Below are 23,701 nucleotides of genomic sequence, written 5' to 3' on the forward strand. Positions count from 1 at the left end.
AAACCAGCTATTTATAGAAAAAAATAATAATTAACATCACTAGCAATTAGACACAAACTATTACCATCCATCAGTGAAATAATGAAAATCAGAAAAACAACAAACAACTACGTTGACAAAGATGTGGAAATTGAGCAGTTGATGAGAGTAAAATGGCAGTCTTTGAATACAACAATTTATCAGATACAATAAAAACCAGAAATGTGTATATGTTTTGTCCTGCACATTTCAATTCTAGGACTCTCATAATCAGAAATACTTCCTTAGCAGCAAGATGCTTTTTCAAGGAGAAATCACTGCTGCCTTAAACATATATTTAAACTGAAAAGAGGGAGCGGGAGATGGGAGGGGTGCGAGTAGGAGGAAAATTATGGGGGCGGGGGGAAAGCCAATGTAATCCATAAACTGTACTTTAGAAATTTATAATTTACTAAATAAAAAAATAGCATCTTTAATGGATGAATTATTCTTCATGTTATAGATATACAAAATTTTCACTCTTCTATTTTTGAGAAGTTGGGCTTCCCCATCAATTGTTGTTTTAGAAAAATTACTACTGTAAAATCACTGCATTCACACAGATTTTTATGAAACAATAAAAATAAAAAATAAACTGAAAAGAAGACTCAAGAGGAAATATTTAACACATGCTCCTACTATGAAATAATAAGTGGTCTTATTTGTGGGGAGCAACTCAGACTAGACTAAGTTACTGGAATTAAGACTTATTCTATGCATCTGCTCTCCCACAATATGGCGCTGGGAGAGGAGAAAACAGCTTCTACGCAGCTGCCTCTTGCCAACTTGAGTGATGACCTCCAGGAGCTGATCCTGCTCCTGATTGGAGGAGAGCAGCGTACTCGGCGTGTGAACAGCCGAGTTGGGATTGGCGGAGGAGGACTATAAAGGAGGAGAGAGACAACATGCACCAGGAACATCTAAGAGGAACATCTAAGAGGAACATCTATCTGAAGGAACACCTGTGCAGCCCCCGAGAGAGCCGGCCGGCGGTGTGCTGCTCCGCTGCGGAAGTGGGGAAAGTGGCCAGGGGGAACCGCCCTTCCACGGAGGTGGAAGGGACAGTAGCCCACCCGGGAAGAACCAGCAGCAAACCCGGGGAGGGCCGAGCAGACAAAGAACAACGCAGGGTCCTGTGTCGTTCCTCCACGAAGAGGGGGAGCAACATAATGGTGCCGTGACTCAGATATGAAGCCTAGGCAGGGTTTAGTGTCGTTCCTCCACGAAGAGGGGGAGCGACACTTATTAAAATGAGATAGCTCTGGGGCTGGTGTAGTAGCATAATGGATTAGGTTGCCCCCTGCAATGCCAGCATCCCATATGGCACCAGTTCGAGTCCTGGCTGCTCCGCTTTCAATCCAGCTCCCTGCTATGTACCTGGGAGAAACTATGGAAGATGGTCCAAGTCCTTGGGTCCCTGTACCTATGTGGGAGACTGGGAAGAAGCTCCTGGCTCCTGGCTTCAGGCTGGCCCAGCCCTGACTGTTGTGGCCATTTGGGGAGTGAACTAGTGGATGGAAGATCTCTCCTCTCTCCCTAACTCTAACTTTCAAATAAATAAAATAAATCAGCACTAAAGTACTGATACAAGAGGTGTTCAGGATATATATACTATTAGCAAAAGAAAAGCAAGCTGAGAAGATGAATAGTATTCCATTCACATTTTTTAAAAAATCACCTATGCATTATGTATAGTGTATATATTACACATGAAATGTTATATGTATTTTTAATCTACAAAAATATTACCAAAGCCGTAAGAGTAGTTATCTCTGGAAATGTAATGGGAGGTTTGGAGGTAAGGAGAAGTAGTGAAGCAGCAGTTTGACTTTTACTCTTGACAGTTAAGAACTGTTTAAATGTTTTACAATTAACATACAATACTTGTACAATTTAAAAAGAAAAAAGGGAAACTAGAAGCTAGAGAATAGCAAGTGACAGGTGGGAAAGGCCTTTCTTACCCAAACACACATATCTCTTGGCCTTTCCTTGTAACCACAGCCAAGAAATAGGTGTCTTCTGGGGCTGGCATTTGGCACAGTGGTTAAGGCACCACTTGTGATGCCTGGCTGAAGTTCAGGGTACTCTGCTTCCAACCCAGCTTCCTACTAACACGCAACCTGGCAGGCTCAAATAATTTGGTCCCTGCAATCCAAGTGGGAGACACAGATAGAATTCCAGGCTTCTAGATTCAGCCTGGCCCAGCCCTGGCTGTTGTAGACATCTGGGAGGAAACCAGCAAATGTGAGATCTCTCTCTATCTAGCTCTCTGTCACTCTCTGTCCCTCTGCCTTTCAAATAAAAATGCAAATAAATAATTTTTAGGGGCTGGCGCTGTCGCGTAGTGAATAACCCATATGGGTGCCGGTTTGAGTTCCAGCTGCTCCACTTTCAATCCAGCTCTCTGCTGTGGCGTGGGAAAGCAGTAAAAGATGGCCCAAGTACTTTGGCCACTGCACCCATGTGTGAGACCCAGAGGAAGCTCCTGGCTCTTGGCTTCAGATTGGCCCAGCTCCAGCCATTGCAGCCATCTGCGGAGTGAACCAGCAGATGGAAGACGTTCTCTCTCTGCCTCTCTGTAACTCTGCCTTTCAAATAAATAAAGCTTTAAAAAAATAATAAAATAAAAACTCTCCTCTCTGAAAGGAGAAGCAAATTACAAAAAAATAATAATTTTTAATTTAAAAATGTATATTCTAATCCAAAGATACCAATATGGTCATCTGTCATTCTACCATCACATCTTTCTTTCTATGGCTTTTAAATACCTGTTTGTTAAAAAGGTTAAAATACAAATATTCATTGTACAACATCAAACCCTCAAGCCCTCATTATATAACCTGTGAAATACCAGTTAATACTTCAGCAAGAAATATTTAACATGGTAACCTTGAGTATTTTCATTTTCACTGGATCTTCAAGGCTTCTGCTCCTACCAATGGCCCAGTGGCTTGGAAGGGCAGAATTGTTTCACAAAATCCCCTCATCTGGTACCCATTTTCTGTATAACTCAGTTTTTTGTTATTATAACAAATATTTGAATGAAGCTACTAACAAAGAAAGGAGGCTTATTTTGGCTCAAGGTTTTAGAGGCTCAGGCTCCAAGACTGGGCAGTTACCACTGGTATGGCCACTTAGTGAGGCCAGATATGGAAGATCACGTGACCATCCAAAAAACAGAGAGGCTTGACCCAACTCAGCTTTTATAATCACCCCTCCAGCAAGAACTACATTTGAAAGACATGTCCCAGTGACCCAAGGGCCTCCCACTAGACTTATTCCCTATACAGCATAATCAGATTGAATTTCTACCCTCTTTTTTTTTTGTTTTTATTTGAAAGGTAGAATTATGGACAGTGAGAGAGAGAGAGACAGAGAGAAAGGTCTTCCTTCCATTGGTTCACTCCCCAAATGGCCGCCAAGGAACGGTGCACTGCGTCAATCCAAAGCCAGGAGCCAGGTGCCTCTTCCTGGTCTCCCATGCGAGTGCAGGGGCCCAAGCACTTGGGCCATCCTCCACTGCCCTCCCGAGCCACAGCAGAGAGCTGGACTGGAAGAAGAACAACTGGGACTAGAACCCAGTGCCCACATGGGATGCCGGTGCCGCAGGCAGAGGATTAACCAAGTGAGCCATGGCACCGGCCCCTCTACCCTCTTCTAATAGCAACATTCAGGAGACGAAGCCTTTAGCATATGATCATTCACACCCAAACTTATAACCAGGCCTAAAGTTCACGTGTCAAAGTCTTGGTCCCCATGGTGGCACTACTGGAAGAGGATAGAAATTCAATTCACTAGGACATCTAGGAGGTGAGCCCAGTAAGAAGTATACGGGTCACTGGGATTTACCTTTGGAGTTGCAATGAAATTTTCTGTAGAGGGTTGGTTATAGAAACCAAGTTCAGTTTAGCGTCTCTCTCTCCTTCTCCCTCAACTTCTCTCTCTAGGCTTCCCAGCTCAGCACACATCCCTGCCATTCTCTGGCCTCAGAAAGGGGCTGAACCAAGTTGGTCTGCCTCATTTTGGACTGTAAACCTCTAAAATTTGGGGCCAAAGTAAATCTCTTTCCTTCACAAGGAGCTTCTCTTAATTATTATAGTAACAAAAATCTGACAAATATATTGATCTTTTGTATTGCTTAAGTTTCTATTTCTGCTCTGATCGTTGTTATTTCTTTCCTATTACTAATTTGCTTGATTTGTTCTTGATTTTCTAGGTCCCTGAGATGCAGCATTTCTTTCTCTTTATTTTGATGTAAGTGCTTATTGCTATAAATTTTCCCCTTAGTCCTGCTTTTGCCGTATTCTGTAAGATTTGGTACACTGTGTTTCCATTTTAATTTGTCTTGAAAATTTTTTAATTTCCCTTTAATTTCTTCAATGACCCATTGTTCACATGAAATAGCATGTCGATTCAATTACTATACAATGTACATGTGTATCAAATTGCCACACTGTGTCCCACAAATATGTAAAATTAAAACAATTTTTAAATGGAAGGGAGGACACCTAAAATACTCTAGAATCCAGGAGCAGGATATCTATAAATAATGAAGTAAAAAACAACAAAACAGAGGCCAGCGTTGTGGCACAGCAGGTCAAGCCACCACCTGCAACATCGGCATCCTATATGGACACTGTTTCCTATCCCAGCTGCTCCACTTCAATCCAGTTCCCTGCTAATATGCCGGGAAAAGCAACAGAGAATGGCCCAAGTGCTTGGACCCCTGATAACCACATGAGAAACTCAGATGGTGTTTCAGGCTCCTGACTTTGGTCTGGTCCAGGCCCAGTCACTGTGGCCATTTGGGGAGTAAACCAATGGATTGAAGATCCTTCTAACTCTACCTTTCACAAAAATAAATAAATATTTTAAAAATATATACCAAAAGAAAAGAGACTGGGAAAAGGAGAAGGAGGAAGCAGTTATCAAAAAAGACAACAGAATTAGGATATCCTACTTCAGACAGACAGTATCATTCCAGAAGCAGTCCACTACAAGGATTAACAGTATAGAGTTAAGCAGATACTGTGGAACAGAAGGTTAGGCTGACACTTGGGAGGCCCAGATTTCAGGTTGGGTGGTTAGCTTCTCTCTGTTAGCTGCTTCTGATCCAGCTTCCTGCTAATGTAGACCCTGGGAGGCACAAGATGATGGCTCAGGTACTCGGGTTCCTGCCACCTAGGCAAGAGAACCAGATGGAATTCCTGACTCCCACCTTTGGCCTGACCCAACCTCAGCTGTTGCAGGCATCAGGGAAGTGAATCAGCAAATGGGGGATCCCAACCCCACTCCCTTCTATCACTCTGCCTTTCAAAGAAAGGTGGAAAGAAGCAAATATCAATTCTGAAATTACAGTGGTATAACTAGGGGTAAAATACGTAATTCCTCTGTGCTGTTTCATGTGTAAAATGAGGACACTAAGAGCACCTACCTCAGAGAGTTGTAACGTAGGAACTGAATTCATATATGTAAAACAGAACAACCTCTGGCACATCAGATATTCTACTGGAACTGTCTGTCATTTGCAGCCAGTGCTACTGGTGTCTTGCTAAAAAGCACTGGCATTCACCCCTCACAAGAGGACTGACTGCACATTATGGATACCTAAGACAGTCTGCTGAGGGCTGCTTTCTGACTGCAAGGGAATGTTCAGCTTATAATGCTAGCACAAGTCAGACCTGCCACAGTGTTAATGACAATGATGGGTAGGAAGCTGGTGGATAAACACTCAAATCTTCCTTCCTCTTGGCTTGCGATAACTCGAAGGCGTATTTCATTTGGTCTCTGAGAGCTTCCCAGAGGGAGTAAGCTCCAGATACTCACAACAGTAACCACCAAGATAATGCCCTTTATTGAATTTTACCCCTTTCTTTTCTTATTTCCCTATTTCCCTGCCAGTGTCTCATATGCCCATTTCCTAAATAGCACCTGCACTTGAATCTCCATCTAGCATTTGCTTCTGGGGAAACTCAAAGACATCATTTTATTACTATTATTAGTCCAATAAAATCTAAGGACTTTTTTTTTTCAGTTGATACCTTTTTTTTTAATTTGGGACTATTTTTTATGAGAAGGATGACGCTATGCTTTAAATAAGAGTGGAAATCACAATTTAAAGCACATGATATTTAATAAAATATTTAGGATATTTAGAATGTTAATTCAATCCAGAGCTTATATATAAATAAGTGCAAGAAATAGCTTTTGACAGAAAGAAACATTTCCTTTCTCTGAACAGGAAGAACAGAGGAAAGGATGAATCCAATGCAGGTGGAATCCAATGTGGTGAAAAGATGAGGAAATCTGATTAATTCCAAATATTTTTAAAGTATGAATAAAGTTCATATTAAAACTTCAATTTTATTCTTTTTCTTTTCTTGTTATTACTTCTAATTTTTTGTTTCTAATCCCATTACCTTCACTGCCCTTGTTCCTCTTCTGTTTGTCTTGCTGTTTAATTTGTATTCATTACAACTAGCAGAAGGATGGCCCTAGGCTAGAACTGAGAGGAAATCTGCGCTGCCACCGCGGCTCAATAGGTTAATCCTCCACCTAGCGGCGCCAGCACACGGGGTTCTAGTCCCGGTCGGGGCGCCGGATTCTGTCCCGGTTGCCCCTCTTCCAGGCCAGCTCTCTGCTGTGGCCCGGGAAGGCAGTGGAGGATGGCCCAAGTGCTTGGGCCCTGCACCCCATGGGAGACCAGGAGAAGCACCTGGCTCCTGCCTTTGGATCAGCACGGTGCACCGGCCGCAGCACGCCATTGGAGGGTGAACCAATGGCAAAAAGGAAGACCTTTCTCTTTCTCTCTCTCTCACTATCCACTCTGCCTGTCAAAAAAAAAAAAAAAAACCGAGAGAAAGAGAGAGGAAATCTGGCATCACCACAGTTTACCCCACCTCAGCAAGCATTATTTGAGGCTGGCATTGTGGCATAGCTGGTAAAGCTGCTGTCTGCAGTGCCAACATCCTATGTGGGTGCCGGTTCGAGTCTCAGCTGCCCCACTTCCAATCAAGCTCTCTGCTATGGCCTGGGAAAGCAGTAGAAGATGGCCCAAGTCCTTGGGCTCCTGCACCCACGTGAGAGACCTGGAAGAAGCTCCTGGCTCCTGGCTTCGGATAGGCGCAGCTCCAGCCATTGCGGCCAACTGGGGAGTGAACCAGTAGATGGAAGATTCTCTCTCTGTCTCTGCCTCTGCCTCCGCCTCCGCCTCTGGCTCTGCCTCTCCATCTCTCTCTGTGTAACGCTGACTTTCAAATATTCAAATAAATCTTTAAAATATGTATTTAACTGGTTCAGAGAAGGGGAGTGGGAGGAACTGGGTAATACCAATTTCTCCAACTCCCCAAACAAATGTTAAAAAACATCCCCAAGGCCAGTGCTGCGACTCACTTGCCTAATCCTCCACCTGCAGCCGGCACCCCAGGTTCTAGCTCCAATTGGGGTGCTGGATTCTGTCCCGGTTGCTCCTCTTCCAGTCCAGCTCTCTGCTGTGACCTGGGAAGGCAGTAGAGGATGGCCCATGTGCTTGGGCCCTGCACCCGCATGGGAGACCAGGAGGAAGCACCTGGCTCCTGGCTTCGGATCAGCGCAGCGCACCGGCCGTAGTGGCCATCTGTGGGGTGAACCATCTTAAGTGTTAAAGTGATCACAGTAAGTGTAAAGTGAGCATATATATAGATAGGACTAAGAGTTAAAGTGATCACATAAATAGAATCAAGTCTCTATTAATAATAATAGATAGAATTAAAAAGGAAATATGTTCCAACATAGGAAGCAGTCCACACAGCAGAATCATAGAATGGCAATCACTTTAAGTAGCACTGTGACCTCAGAATCAGCCCTTAAGGCTTCCTGGTCTAGCCAAAAAGCATTTCAGGCATGGAAAGCCAAGACACCATGGTAAAAAATGTTCTACATGAAGGATCTCTGTGAGTGAGAGGAAAGAAGGGGCCATCAAAGAAGGATATACTTTTCTCTAAAGGGAGGGGAGAACTTCCACTTTGTTTACGGCCTTGTCCAAACACTGACAGAGTTTGTGGACTCAAAAGGCTTCCATAGCCGAGGCAGCTCATGTCAAGAGTCCTGTGTGGTCACTGACATCATACATAAAAGTGTAATTGTTAAATTAACAACAGGAGTCACTGTGCACTAACTCTCCATGCAGGACCTTTGTCCTCAATGAGTTGTATTATGAGAGTTAACTGTAAAACTAGTTCTCAAACAGTTGTGTGTGTGTGTGTGTGTGTGTGTGCAATTGTTAAAATCTTTACTTAATACAGAGCTGGTCTTCTGTGTACAAAGTTAACTGAAAATGAATCTTAATGGAGCATGGGACTGGCAAGGGGAGAGAAGGAGGGGTAGGAGTGTGGGAGGGAGGGCATGTATGGTGGGAGGAATAACTATATTCCTAAGGTTGCACTTATGAAATTTGTATTCCTTAAAAAAATTAAAAATAATAATAATTAAAATAAAAAAGAAGGCAAAAAATATTATCTACCTTTAATTGTCCTGCAAAACTAATACCTTCAGTATATAATATTCCTTTATATGGTCAGTAATAAAACGACATCCACAAAAATTTACAAGAATAAAAGGCTTAGCCCTTCTGCTTCTACACTCCATAAATTTGCTAGCTGTGGGCTTCATTTTTGCTTTCTATATTGGCTGAAGAACACATTCTGCAAGTTTAAGAATCTAGTATATCACTTTGAATTTGGTTTAAAATGCTCTAGAATGCTAAAAGGCATCAGCAAAGTAAAATGTTAAAGGTTTTTACAATAAAAACTATTTCCTTTGTCTTATCTGGCACTTAGGCTTCTCTCATATCTTCCAGCTATAAACCGCTTGGGTCAGAAAACCCCACCTAAGATACAAACTAGCCATCCAACAAAATAAGGGTTTGAGGGAAAGGTAGGAGGAAATTGGCCATGTGTGTTCACCAATACTCTCATTGTATCAATTTTGGAGAGAAAAATTAATTAATGTATTTATTTTATTCATCTAAGATACAAAGAGCATGAATTCCCATTTGCTACTTCACTTTCCAAATGCCAGGGAAGCTGAGAATTCAATCTATGTCTTCCATGGGTGGCAGGAACCCAAGTACTGGAGCTATCACTGGCTGCCTCCCAGGATGTGCAAAGAAGCTAGAATCAAAAGTTGGGCCAGGATTCAAACCCAGGCACTCTAATATGGGATGTGGGCAGCCTAAGCACTGCTCTCCACAAGAGAAAGTACTTTTTTTTTATTAGCATGTCACAATACAGAGATCCCAACAGCTCCATTTAATAGTCAATTCCTCTGAGATGAGAATATTGGCACAATCGAAACTGGAGTTTTGTGTTAACAACAATTTTTTTTTAAAAAAGCGACTTCAGGAAGCTTTATAACCTGTATACTATTACTGATGATATCTGAGACAGTATTTTTAAAAAACATACAACTTAACAGAAACATACTTTACAGATGCATAACAAGGGATGCTAAAGTAAGTCTAAAGCTTAGATTAAATATTTTGGTCAATGTTATGTTATTCTTTGAAATTTTCATTCCATGAAAGAACTCATCAAAATGATAAAATACAGCTACCATAATAACGGCTATTTACTGCTATGTGCCAGGTACTGTTCAAACATTAAACATGTATTTACTATCTAATTATACAAATAACTACTCATTTCCCATTTTACAGATGAAAAAAGTGTGGCACTGAGAAGATAAGCACAAACACACTTAAGAAGCAGTGGAACTGGGATTTGAAGCTAGTGTGGCTTCAGAGCCTTGCCACATTGCCTCTCTCATCACTCAAGTTAACAGAATAAGTCTGTAATTATCTTAGTCCTTACACTCTTTACTATGAACAGTGAGTTCTTTTCTCCCAGCATCAAAATTCTGCTACTGGAGCTAATTCAACTGTTACTAAAAATCACATTTTGGCATAAAAAAAATCATATTTTACCCACAATGCATTTTTTCTCCTAGAAAAATCCTCCATTAAATCAAAGGTCAGCAATTGCTCTTTTTCAAATAACCACAAGAGGTAACACATTAAGCAATGGAGCCTGATCAGCAGCAACAGAGGCCAAACTGTAAAGTGAGCCAAATCTGACTATATCAACTCCCCAGTTTTCTGTATCTCTCTCACCTCCTTTTCATAAAAGCTGTAACTGCATATTTTTAAAGATCTTACTTACCCCCAAAGAAACTAAAACTTGATAGGTACGTGGTAGTTTTAAATTACGCCCAAAACTCCAGAATAATCCTCCCTTTAAGAGATGGAGTTGGCCGGCGCCGCGGCTCACTAGGCTAATCCTCCGCCTTGCGGCGCCAGCACACCGGGTTCTAGTCCTGGTCGCGGCGCCGGATTCTGTCCCGGTTGCCCCTCTTCCAGGCCAGCTCTCTACTGTGGCCAGGGAGTGCAGTGGAGGATGGCCCAAGTCCTTGGGCCCTGCACCCCATGGGAGACCAGGAGAAGTACCTGGCTCCTGCCATTGGATCAGCGCGGTGCACCGGCCGCCGCGGCGGCCATTGGAGGGTGAACCAATGGCAAACAGAAGACCTTTCTCTCTGTCTCTCTCTCTCTCACTGTCCCCTCTGCCTGTCAAAAAAAAAAAAAAAAAAAGAGAGAGAGAGATGGAGTTTAATATCTCTCCCAGTGTGGGATTCAGTGATTTAGTTCTAAAAGAATGTAGTAGAAGCAGTAGTATATGATTAAGTAAAAAACAAAATCACAGTTTCCTCCTTGCTGTCTCTCTCAGAGCACTTGCTTCAGGAAAAGCCAGGTGACTTCTTAGGACACTAAAGAAGCACTAAGGAAAGGTCTACACAGTAAGGATTTGAGGGCTCCAGCCAATAATTACGTGAGTGAGCCATCACATAAGCAAATCCTCCAACATTAGCTGAGACCCTAGACAATCAGACAACATCTCAACTGTATCCACATGAGAGACTGTGAGCCAAGAGCACCCAGTTTAGTTATTCCCCAGTTTGTGATGCACAGAAATTTTGAGATAAAAAGTGTGTCTTATTTTAAATTGCTAAGTTTTGGGACAATTTGTTACTCAGTAGTAGATAATAAAAAGTATGAAAGGGTAAAATTGCAAACAATCTTCAAGGTATCCCTGTCCGGATGATTTACATCTGTCATCTCAAACCAAACTACTCTCACACTCAGTAAAAGAGCAGGAGTCAGCAATACCATATCCAGAAGGCTACCAATTAAATGAGTCAACCATTTCCTCTTTTTATCATAAGTGGGAGTCTCTTGTCTGGACTGTATAGAGAAATCTCTACCCTGCCCATACAAATTTATCTGTACCCATAATCATCACCTTATCCATATAAGGATATGTATCCATATGCACACAGGATATCATCTGTATCCATAGTAACCACCTCTTTACCTCCTCTCTTGGAAGTCCATCTAAAGTACCCTGACTTGCACCTTTGTATTCCATCCCTTGCAACTTGTTCAGTGACCTTGCTTCATCAATTATTCCGCATATATCTGATTTTCTTTTTGAGGGCTTTTTATCCTGGGCAAATAAACAATTTAAATGTGTTCCTATGCCTTATACCTTTAAAAACTGAAAACCCTCTCTCAAACTCATACTCTAGCTATAGTTCCCTCTCTATTCCATTTATGATCAAACTTTCTAAAAGAGTAAAAGACATCAGTGATTTCAACTTACTTACCCCTTGCTCAGTGTACACTGGCTTTCCCTTTATAAACTGCTCTTGCTCAGGTGTCCAACTTCTTAACTAACATGTCCAATGGATACATTAGTTATCCTCCTACTATTTGGTGACTTTAGACATCTAATACTCCTTTACTCCAAACACGCTTCTTCCACTGACTTACATGACTCTCTTGCTTGCTCCTCCTTCCTTGACCAATCCTTCAAGGTATTTTTCTTCTGCCTCACAGTCAAATGGTAGTGGTTATCGTCTCATTTATCTTCTATTCTCACTCTACATTTTCTCCCTGACTGATCTTATTTATTCCTATCATCTATAAACTGTCGCTCCAAAATTTCTATCAAACTGGAGCTTCTTAACCCAGATCCACATGTACAACTGCCTAATGAAATTTCTTAGAAGTCAAAGCTGTCTCAAATCTACCACCTCACACTGAACTCATCTCCTCCATTCATGTTCTCTAAACTATTCTCTTTCTGTATTCCCTACCTCAGTAAACAGCCGATTCCACTGTTTCCCATGCCAGATATCAAACAATTCATTTCATTCATCCCAAAAACATTTATGAAACATGAATTATCTGCATGAACATGAAAGTGGCTAGAAATTACCCTGACTTTACTTTTCCTCAAACCCACTAAATCCTATCCATTCTACCTCCTTTGGACTTCTTGAATCCATCTCCATCCCTTCATCCCCATTTGTACTTCTGGTTCTCACTGCCCATTTGCATTATCATAATAGTCTAACTGATCACCAGGCTTTTAGAAGCTTAGGCTCACCACCCTTCAATTCATCATCCAGACTGTTCCCTATGTGACCATGACACTTCAATTTGTAATATATAAATTCCCGGAAATTGTCTCAAAATAAAGAGCTAATTTTCCTATACCCCACGAAATTTTGAAATTCTACTGACATGAAAAGCATGCTAAAATAATAAGAATCCTAGTTTCCCCTTATACCTTGAAGCAGCATTCGTAGAGAAGCCTGCTTTACTAAAATAATAGTATTTATTATAAATATAAACATCTACTACATGAGTAGTGCTCACCTGATAATCTTTTACCTAAACCAAATTCATCTTTACACATAAAATCAAGAAAATGTATGTTTTCACTAAAATGGTGCCTTCTAAAAAAAGTTCACCACACTGCTACTCTCTGTGGCCATGATGCCCACCACTATATTAGAAGAAGCCTGGGGTAAGGCCTGTTACGTGGTATTTAATAAATGCTCATTAAATGAATTAAATTGCTTCCTAACCATGTTTTTAACCATGTCTTCTAATGTTCTCCATATATTTCATAATAAAAAAATTATACTTGAGCTCAACCATATATGACATTCTATGAAGCACAAGGCAAAGGTCAACTGGTTTTCTTCTCAAAAGAAAAAAAAAACTTCAAAAACATAAGCAAATCAAAGAGCTAGTAAAACAGCTAAAAGAATGTTTATGCTTCGTAATTCAAAAGGAATTCCTTGGTTTTCTCCTGACAGGTACAGACAGACTGAACACATGATTTGACTGTCAGATATCAATAGTTCAAAAATCAGATAAAATGGTTCACGAGTCACATCATTCACCACCACTACCCCATCCCTATTCCCAAGCACATAAGCAGATTAAATCACAAATGAAACGTAAAGTCAGATTTCCTCTATCTGAACTTTAACTGGAAATGAAAGTTTTAAAAATATTCACCAAAAATATTTACTCAAGTTTTTGTTTCCAGAATATGCAATGTCCTGGTTTTTCTTTTCTTCAGATGGCCCTTCTGCAGTGCTTCATCTTAAGAAACCTAAAAAGAACAGCATTGTAACCAATTACATAAGGTATTCTAGCTTTATCAACAACTTCATAATTTCAGATTGAATCATTTAAATACACAAGAACATACATAAGGGAATTCTTTAATGTTAGTCCAAAATTACATTTACTTTTTAACATCATTGCATTCATTTTTAACATAAATTACATTTCCTTGTTTAATAAGAAATACCCTTAAACTATAATAACAGCACAATTTCCAAACTACAGCCTTCCAAAGGTTTCAAAACCACTGTACTACGGGGAGAACAGAGTTTGGTAACTGGAGAGTTCTGGAGATCAGCTCCTACTTTTTTTTTTTTTTTTTTTTTTTTTTTTTTTTGACAGGCAGAGTGGACAGTGAGAGAGAGAGAGAGAGAGAGAAAGGTCTTCCTTTGCCGTTGGTTCATCCTCCAATGGCCGCCGCGGCCAGCACGCTGCGGCCGGCGTACCGCGCTGATCGGATGGCAGGAGCCAGGTACTTCTCCTGGTCTCCCATGGGGTGCAGGGCCCAAGGACTTGGGCCATCCTCCAATGCACTCCCTGGCCACAGCAGAGAGCTAGCTCCTACTTTTAAAACATACTCAAAGCGTGATCTCAAAAAAGAATCTCTCTCCAACTGTTGGGTCCTTGCTGGCAAGAACGGGACTTTCATTTCCTTCCTATTCCCAGCACCCAGCACACCTTTGATCAAATGAAAATGACCCTGTAAACTCTTTAAGACGCCTACACAGATGAGGGGGCCAGGAACTGGAGACAGGTGGCAAGGTTTCAATCTCAACTCTGACTTTGGACATATTACTTTTTAGGGCTAATATGCTGTAGTTCTCTCATCCATCATGAGAATAATAATGGACTTTACATGACAAATTGTTAAGATTAAAATGAGATTATAAACACATCAAGTACGTACCACTCAAAAGACACAAGATACATATTCTGGTTAATTCACTTATTTCTATACTTTGTCTAGTTAACTCAGAATACATCAACCTTATTGCTGTGCAGAGTGAAAGCAGCAACACGAGGCCAGTTGAAAACACGTTCAGTTACAAAACCCTCGATTTCTTTACAGAGGAAATTTACAAGAACTCGTTCCCTTTTAAGAAAAGTCTCTGACTTTCTACTGTGAACACAAAGCAGGGAGCGGATGGGAGGGCAACGAATACTCTCCGGAAGGAAAATCAACTTCTCTTCACGTTCCTTTGACCACAGACAATGTTTCCGCGGACATGTACAATTCCATAGCAAGGTGCAGCAAGCACCAATTCCGAAAACAAAACACACCAAGCCTGGGAAAGAAAGGGGGCGTTCTAAGGCTTCGCGGCGCTCCATCAACTGACCCAATCTATGTTAGGCAACAGCGGGTCTCCAGCAGGCCGGAGCAGCTAGCGAGGCTTAAGTCCCTGCTTACGGGCGCTCGATACAACCAGCTCAGTCCACACTCCAGCCACCGTAGCAACGCCCACCCGCAGGGACCACTGCTGCATCCGAGCCCCCAACCATCGGACTGTCATGGCCCCTCCAGGCCTTCCCACTGACCTCGGGCACCCGGTAGTCCAGAGAGCTCGCGCAGCAGGTGATGGCAAAGCAACATCAGCGTCACCGCCGCAGCTGCAGGCGGCCACTACGACGCCAAACCTCTCCGACTCCGACCCGGCTGACACCCAGGCAACTGGCAAAAGGTGCTGCTCACCTCAACCCTGCCCGGCTCGACCCTACCCGTCCCCTCACCTGAGCGAGCGCCGAGGCTGCCCGAAAACGCCCCGGCCTCTGTCCCCTGGACGCTGAGGCCTCTGGGCGCGGCGGCAGCGGCCTGACGAGAACTACAGGGCTCTTCCTGCGCCCACACCCTTTGGCCCCGCCGCCCGGGCCCGCCGCCCCAGGTCCAGCTCCCAGCCTCAGACACCGACACCCAGGGGGGCGGCGGACAAGGGGAGGGGCCGAGCTGAAGCCCGGCGGCACTGCGGCTGCGTCAACCAATAGCGTCACACGTCAGCGGCGCCGGAGACTCGAGGCACGCCGCTCGAGTCCCGCCCACGAATCCGGCGGCGCACCGCCCCGCGCACCACCTTCCCTGTGCTGGGGGCGGAGCCTGGGCAGAGAGGCCGGATTGGAAGATTGCTTTACTACTCACCCAGAAGGGAAGTTGATGGCCTCTCTGATGGCAAGTAGCGCATGATCCCAGGCAGGAAAACAGGCTACGGAAAAGATGGGTGGATTCCTGACGTATCAATCAGGGGAAGATGGTAGTGTGCTAATGCTGCCGCGTTGAATCTAAGTCTACTATCCTAGTAGTGGAAAGGGATTTTACGCTCGCCAATTTTAAAGAGAGAGAGGTTCTTAATGTTGTTCAGTGGATGAGCCAAAACAAACTTTCTGGAATTAGAGGGTTTTCATATAGATAATTTTGCACCTCTAACTTGCGGTATCTAATGAGAAACGTGGAAAAAATCTTAGCTTTCAGAGTATTTGGCGCAGATGTGAAATGTGCATATAAGACAACCAGAAAGATAAATAGTAATATATTAGCAACAGTAAACAGTGTTCCACATGGGTTATTGACTTGTTTAATACTCCCAAAACCTCCTGATGGGGATTTTCATTATCTCTATTTATCCCCACAAGTTGAAAAACAAAGACACAGAGAAGTTACATAAGTTGCCAAACTGGAGTGCCAGAAACTGAACCCAAGCAGTGACATTCCAAATTCGTCTCAATTAAAAATAAAACAACCATTTCTGTCTGCAGGCATGTTGCACTCAGATCCTGTTTTTTACAGATTGAAGGTTTGTGGCAACCCTGCAGCAAGCACGTCTTTTAAGTGCTGTTTTTCCAGTCATTCACATGGTATTTTTTTTTTTAGGAAAATTTTTAAATCAAGGAATGTACATTGTTTTTTTCGAAATAGTGCTATTACACACTTCACACACTATGTTATAATGTAAATATAACTTTTGTAAGCACTGGGAAACCAAAAAAATCATGTGACTCACTCCTTTATTGTGATATTAGCTTTAGGCAATGGTCTAGAACACAACACCCAGCTGCGAGGTGTGCCTGTACCAACTTTCAAGTTGAAAATAACTCGCACTCTAATTCTGACTCCTTCTATAGCTGAAGTACCACATCTAACATTTCCACTTGGGAGGTCCACTCTTACCTCAAAAGGAACAAATATGAAAACAAGTTTAAGACAAAGCGAGGGGTGGGGGTAGCTGGGATATTTGTCAGAGGAGTTAAGATGTTTCTTGGGATACCCATACCCCACAACAAAGTTCCTGGGTTTGAGTCCCAGCTCTGCTTTTGATCCAACTTCATGCTAATACACACCCTGGGAGGTAGAAGGTGATGCCTCTACTCATGGGTCCCTGTCACCAAAGTAGCAAAAAGCAGATTTTATTTCTAACAAGGAAGGGATCCAAGGGTGGGTTCTGGTAAGATCTGGGTACAGGAACTTATATAGCAAGTGCATATCAATTCATCAATTCTTCTGTGTAGTTTTGATACATTAGGGGTCTATTTTGTTTTTCCTGTGTTTCCCGGGATGTGGTCATGGTTGCTATCCAAAAAGAAATGTTAGCTTACTGACCACTTGAGAAATGTTGCTTACCTGATCAGTTAAGAAAGGTTATATTGACCTGACCAGTTGCTAAATGCCTGAGACATTTTACATCGTCTACATTTACATTTTACATTGAAAATGTTTTACACTGCAGAATGCAAGTGTTTAAAAAAATATAGCAAATAATGACAATAGTCATTTACTAAATATGCATTAAGTGCCATACATTTAAATAATGCTTTGTATATACCATTTCATTTAATTCATACACCAAAATCATTAAATAAATACTACTTGCAGATGAGGAAGTTTGGGGAAATGTCTTTCCCAAGAGCACAGCAGGTAGAAAATAGAATCGTAACTTGAAGTCAATGAGTTTAACTTCAACATCCATTATTTTACACCACTCCACAACATTACAAATAAAGAAAGTTATTGCTCAAACTCCAAAAATGCAACAGCATAACAGTATAAAACCACAACTAGTTTACAGATAATATTAAAAATAACAATATTAAGGCAATATAACAGAATTTGATAACACCAAATACAATATTTTAAAGTTGTTTTACCTGCTTAATTCAGATTTTTGTTTCTCCATAATTTAATGATTCCTTTAAAATTATAATTTTTGCATACAATTAAAGAGCATTCTTCAATATATGCTATTTGTAACTCCAGGATACTGAGCCTGAAGTTGATTCTCTCTCTCTCTCTCTCTCTCTCTCTCTCACGCACACACACACACAATCACTAACATCAAGTCCATAAAAATAAACTTTTTTAGAAAAATGGATTATTATTATTTCCCAATGCAGCTTTCAGCTGAAATTATTTCTTTCATTTTAATTACCCCTAATCAAGACAGGCTCAATTCAAGGGTCTATCTTACTACTAACATTCCAGGAGCCATCAATATATATATATATATATTTTTAGGAGCCATCAATATTAACACAAACCAACCAGCCAATGAGATTTAAGTTTCACAAAAGTCAAGTATATCTTAGAAAAACAATTATTTATTTTAAAGTTGATTTAAAAAAAAAAGTGAGAAAAGTGAGAGGAAATGAGCATCTGCATGAAAGAGGAAGTTTTGTACAACTTTCAGTGTACTCAAAAAGCCAGGTTTTTTTCACTATAAATTTTATTTAGTTTTTGAAAATTTTGTTTAAGGTATACAAGTTTCATGTATTTCCTATTTACATATTCAGGAACATAGGGATACTTCCCACGCTATCCTCCCTCACACCCATGCTCCCACCCTTCTTCCTCCTCCCTCTCCTATTCACATTTTTATTTTTTACAAAGATCTATTTTCAGTTAACTTTATACTCATCAAGTTAACCCTACAGTAAGTAAAGAGTTCAACAAATAGTATAAAGAAAAAAACACTGTTCCTCAACAGTCAAGACAAGGACTATTCAAAAAATCCAGATTTCAGCCGGCGCCGTGGCTCAATAGGCTAATCCTCCACCTTGCGGCGCCGGCACACCGGGTTCTAGTCCCGGTTGGGGCGCCGGATTCTGTCCCGGTTGCCCCTCTTCCAGGCCAGCTCTCTGCTATGGCCAGGGAGTGCAGTGGAGGATGGCCCAGGTGCTGGGGCCCTGCACCCCATGGGAGACCAGGAAAAGCACCTGGCTCCTGGCTCCTGCCAGGATCAGCGCGGTGCGCCGGCTGCAGCGGCGGCCATTGGAGGGTGAACCAGCGGCAAAGGAAGACCTTTCTCTCTCTGTCTCTCTCTCTCACTGTCCACTCTGCCTGTCAAAAAAAAAAAAAAAAAAAAATCCAGATTTCTACTAATGACTTGACCTTTAGAAAAAACAATCAAAGTCTAACAAATCAACAAGCGAAACCAACAACTCAATGAGCAAAAGATACAAGCATTTGGTTCACACAAAAGGAAACACAACATAGCCTAAGACATTAGAAAAGATGCTATTCATTCTCAGAATAAGACAGAGGTAGAGTGTTAAGTGACTTTTTTTCATTAATAAAGTTAAAAAAAAAAAAAACTGGGTATTAGAAACGATTTGGGGAAAGAGGTAATGGCTTCCCTTACTGATTGGTATATGAATTGATCTACCCTCAGTGTGAGTCTACAGCAATATCTTGTTTAAACTTTTAAGTGTTCATGTCTTTGACAGCAATTCTACTTCTAGAAACAGTATCTTCATATTTGATTAATGTTTACAAGCTATCCATTGCTACACTGTTCATGAAAGTAAAAAGATTTTTAGTCTGAAAATATCTCTTTCTAGAAGACTAGTTTAAAAATCATGGAACACTGGTAACTCAGTAAAAAACAATGTGATAGCTATTAATGTACCAGTATGCAATGTTCTACAATGTTTATCATAAAAAAGTAAGCAGGGCCGGCGCCATGGCTCACTTGGTTAATCCTCAGCCTGTGGCACCAGCATCTCATATGGGCACTGGGTTCTAGTCCCAGTTGCTCCTCTTCTAGTCCAGCTCTCTGCAGTGGCTCGGAAGGCAGTGGAGGATGGCCCAGGTCCTTGGGCCCTGCACCTGCATGGGAGACCAGGAGGAAGCACCTGGCTCCTGGCTTCAGATCAGATTAGCTCCAGCCATAGCGGCCATTGGGGGGGGGGGGGGTGAACCAACGGAAGGAGGATCTTTCTCTCCGCCTCTCTCTCTCTCTCTCTCTCTCTCTCTCTTACTGCTAACTCTGTCAAAAAAAAAAAAAGTTAAGCAAAAACATACATGTATTTGTGAAAAATAATCAATGAGCAAGCAGGCCAAAACCAACAAATTAACTTCAAAAATGCACTGATTAAAAGACTAACTAGAGTGGCCGAGGAGGCGGCGCGGCGGACGGCGGCCCGAGAGTAGCGCCCGCGCTGCGGCCCGCAGGACCGCGCCGCGACCGCCTGGGCCGGCCCCGAGGAGCGCTCGCCGCCGCCGCTGCCGCGGCCGCCGCAGCAGCCGCGCGCGAAGCGAGGAGATGTGGGACATATGGATTTGGGATATGAATTCATTTGAAAAACCACTGTGGGGGTATGAATGTGATTTCTGATGAAACTGGATTGGAATAATTTTGATGATCTTTGTATATTTATATATATATTTTAAAATTTTGCATTTGACTTAAAGTGCCATGAGAAAATTTGCATACTGCAAGGTGGTCCTAGCCACCTCCTTGATTTGGGTACTCTTGGATATGTTCCTGCTGCTTTACTTCAGTGAATGCAACAAATGTGATGAAAAAAAAGAGAGAGGACTTCCTGCTGGGGATGTTCTAGAGCCAGTACAAAAGCCTCACGTAGGTCCTGGAGAAATGGGGAAACCAGTCGTTATTCCTAAAGAGGATCAAGAAAAGATGAAGGAGATGTTTAAAATCAATCAATTCAATTTAATGGCAAGTGAGATGATTGCACTCAACAGATCTTTACCAGATGTTAGGCTAGAAGGGTGTAAAACAAAGGTGTATCCAGATAATCTTCCTACAACAAGTGTGGTGATTGTTTTCCACAATGAGGCTTGGAGCACACTTCTACGAACTGTTCATAGTGTCATTAATCGCTCACCAAGACACATGATAGAAGAAATTGTTCTAGTAGATGATGCCAGTGAAAGATTTTTTTGAAAAGACCCCTAGAGAGTTATGTGAAAAAATTAAAAGTCCCAGTTCATGTAATTCGAATGGAACAACGTTCTGGACTGATCAGAGCTAGATTAAAAGGAGCTGCCGTGTCAAAAGGCCAAGTGATCACCTTTTTGGATGCTCATTGTGAGTGCACAGTGGGGTGGCTGGAGCTTCTCTTAGCCAGGATCAAACATGACAGGAGAACAGTGGTCTGCCCTATCATTGATGTTATCAGTGATGATACTTTTGAATACATGGCAGGCTCTGATATGACCTATGGTGGGTTCAACTGGAAGCTCAATTTTCGCTGGTATCCTGTTCCCCAAAGAGAAATGGATAGAAGGAAAGGTGATCGAACTCTTCCTGTCAGAACACCTACAATGGCAGGAGGCCTTTTTTCAATAGACAGAGATTACTTTCAGGAAATTGGCACATATGATGCTGGAATGGATATTTGGGGAGGAGAAAACCTAGAAATTTCCTTTAGGATTTGGCAGTGTGGAGGAACTTTGGAAATTGTTACATGCTCACATGTTGGACATGTGTTTCGGAAAGCTACACCTTACACGTTTCCAGGAGGCACGGGGCAGATTATCAATAAAAATAACAGACGACTTGCAGAAGTGTGGATGGATGAATTCAAGAATTTTTTCTATATAATCTCTCCAGGTGTTACAAAGGTAGATTATGGAGATACATCATCGAGACTTGGTCTGAGACACAAGCTACAGTGCAAACCTTTCTCTTGGTACCTAGAGAATATTTATCCTGATTCTCAAATTCCATGTCACTATTTCTCATTGGGAGAGATTCGAAATGTAGAAACAAATCAGTGTCTTGATAACATGGCCAGAAAAGAGAATGAAAAAGTTGGAATTTTTAATTGTCACGGTATGGGAGGTAATCAGGTTTTCTCGTATACGGCCAACAAAGAAATTAGAACAGATGACCTTTGCTTGGATGTTTCCAAACTTAATGGCCCAGTCACGATGTTCAAATGCCACCACCTAAAAGGCACCCAGCTCTGGGAGTATGACCCAGTGAAGTTAACCTTACGGCATGTGAACAGTAATCAGTGCCTGGACAAAGCCACCGAAGAGAATAGCCAGGTGCCCAGCATTAGAGACTGCAGTGGAAGCCGGTCACAGCAGTGGCTTCTTCGAAACGTCACACTTCCAGAAATATTCTGAGACTAAATTTACAAAAAAAGAAAAAATAATGAGACTGGGCTACCTCAGCATACATTTCTGCCACACTCTTCAAGTAGCAAAAAAAAAAAAAAAAAAAAAAAGGAAAAGTGCTTTCCTCTTCTGCAGGACGTAAGGTTTACCAGCCATTAAAACTTAGACTCTTCTAGCTTTTCACTAGCTGTGAACCAGCCTTCCTGTCCAAGGACGTGAAACTGCATAGTAGTGAGACTGTGCACACTGATGTTTACAAGGGTGAAAGAATCTTTCATCAAGAGTCATGGTAAATATTCAGACAGTGAAACAGGCAACAAAATGCTTTCCGGAGAGCTACACCTTTTATGGTTTGCTTGCACAACAGTAATTTCTACTGACCGTGCTGTCACATTGAAGAGATTTCCAAGATTTTTTTTCCTGATTAGAACTGTAGCCAGTATATTAAATATTGATATAAAAATAAATGAAAATGAACTGGAACCAGATTCAGAATCATGAAAACATTTTTACAACAATAAAAAAACTATATTAAACAGGGTTTAAAGGAAATTAAAACAGAACTATGAGAAGTACAATTTGTTATAGTATAGTATCAAATTTCTATATAGATTTTATACCTCAGTGGGAAAAAATAACTGATTATAATGACATTCATTTTGTTTTCATCTGTGATAGTCATGGATGCTTTTATTTTCCTTGGGGTGCTGAAATTGAGCTTAAAAAATAGCTCTTTGAATATAGTTTTAATTTCTTTCTACAGTGTTTTTTTATTTTGTTTGTGGGCTGTTGGAATTGTAATTTTTAATTGCCTTCTAAAAAATGAAGATTTAACATAATATCTAGTCTCAGCCAAACAAATTAGGTCTCTCAGTTGCTCTTGGGTCAGCTGGCTTACACACACACACACACACACTCACTCATGCACATGCACATACACACATGCAAATTTCTTAACATTTTCAACTTCTTAGCTTGATTCAACAGATTATACTTAATACCCAAGTTTCATACTACTGTACTACAGATTTGTTTTCACAGCAATAAGTATTAAGTTCTTTATGATTCCACTTAACAAAGGCCTACAGAAGCGATACATAATTTGGGTATTAGGAGATAATATATTTGATGAGTTTTTTTTGGAAAACCTTTTCCACTCCATACTCAAATGTACTTCATTGTCAAGTGCATATTTAGATCAGATTCTTCAATTGTAATGTCGATCTGCTTTTTTAAAATAAAATTTTCCTGATAATGTTCAATTGGCATTTTTTAATGAGTTAGCAGAAGAAGTGCAGCTATTATTCCATATAGCTAGTCCTGCATTTTTTCCCTAAATTCCATTTATGTAAAATTTATTTTTCTCTGATTTTAGTACCACAAAAATACCTGAGTATCAATTAAAAGTTAATTTTTAATCTCATAGAAAATCTCACTTTTTTCATGATATGTAAAGCAATCCATTGGTAAAACTGCATATATTTTTCTTCCATTTGTAAGATTCTATTTAATGGTATTTGTTTCTTTGATTATCAAAGACTTCACTGCAGGCAGTGCTATTTCTTGTGTCTAAGAATGTTTCTGAAAGTCACATCACCAATGATATTTGCCAGGCTGAGAGTACACAAATTTGCTCCTATCCTATTCAAGTTAGTCAACATCAAGCACATATGGATGCTTCAGGGTAATGCTCTAGGACAGAATGTGTAAACTGTGTCCCTAGGAACTTTGAAATGAAGTAGGTGGGTGCTGGGTGGAATTTTTTCTTATTCCATGAGCTGTGTGTGAATTCTATCTTCAGTAGGCCTAATGCTTGAATA

The 23,701-nt window shown here is 41.3% G+C and overlaps 1 protein-coding gene and 1 pseudogene across 17 annotated transcripts in view; one reads left to right on the plus strand and one right to left on the minus strand.

The window, feature by feature from the left end:
• The window catches only part of BLTP1 (bridge-like lipid transfer protein family member 1), a 244,321-nt gene extending 228,772 nt beyond the window's left edge, over positions 1 to 15,549 (minus strand). For 10 of the 16 annotated variants that reach the window (XM_070047638.2, XM_070047636.2, XM_008267930.5 and 7 more), the window contains exons 1-2: positions 15,263 to 15,549; positions 13,437 to 13,520 (exon numbers count right to left, since the gene is read on the minus strand). The gene's annotated coding sequence lies outside the window, so the exon portion shown is untranslated. Of the gene's footprint in view, positions 1 to 13,423; positions 13,521 to 15,070 lie in introns of all 16 variants that reach the window. The other 6 variants (XM_070047633.2, XM_008267927.5, XM_008267929.5 and 3 more) reach the window with 5 other exon arrangements.
• A 4,360-nt stretch (positions 15,550 to 19,909) lies between these two features.
• Positions 19,910 to 23,504, plus strand: LOC100351119 (polypeptide N-acetylgalactosaminyltransferase 1-like; annotated as a pseudogene). The gene is made up of 3 exons (XR_016211998.1): positions 19,910 to 21,069; positions 21,188 to 21,369; positions 21,510 to 23,504. The product of XR_016211998.1 is annotated as a polypeptide N-acetylgalactosaminyltransferase 1-like (transcript).
• The last annotated feature ends 197 nt before the right edge of the window (positions 23,505 to 23,701 follow it).

Source organism: Oryctolagus cuniculus, chromosome 8 (genome assembly GCF_051225735.1).
Source record: "Oryctolagus cuniculus isolate XC-2025 breed Fujian yellow rabbit chromosome 8, ASM5122573v1, whole genome shotgun sequence".
NCBI classification, from domain to species: domain Eukaryota; kingdom Metazoa; phylum Chordata; class Mammalia; order Lagomorpha; family Leporidae; genus Oryctolagus; species Oryctolagus cuniculus.